Source organism: Gavia stellata, chromosome 7 (genome assembly GCF_030936135.1).
Source record: "Gavia stellata isolate bGavSte3 chromosome 7, bGavSte3.hap2, whole genome shotgun sequence".
Classification (NCBI taxonomy): Eukaryota; Metazoa; Chordata; class Aves; order Gaviiformes; family Gaviidae; genus Gavia; species Gavia stellata.
Genome location: NC_082600.1, coordinates 38,026,621 through 38,026,878, shown reverse-complemented (window position 1 = coordinate 38,026,878; position 258 = coordinate 38,026,621).

Below are 258 nucleotides of genomic sequence, written 5' to 3'. Positions count from 1 at the left end.
GGCAGACAGCCGCCTCCTGCCACGCTCGGCGACGGCTACCGCCTGCCCCCGTCCCCTCGGCTACGCGCTGCGCGACGCACCGCCGCTCCCTGGCGAGGCACTTCCGCCATCGGCGGCGGCCTCCTCCCGCCCAGCCGGGCGCCCGAAACGGCGCCCGACCGCAAAACCGCCCCGCTCCGGCGGCAGCGCGGGCAGCCCGCCGCGGCCTGCTCCCCGCGGGAGGGGGCCGCCGCAGGCGTTGCCACAGGGCTGTCGGCG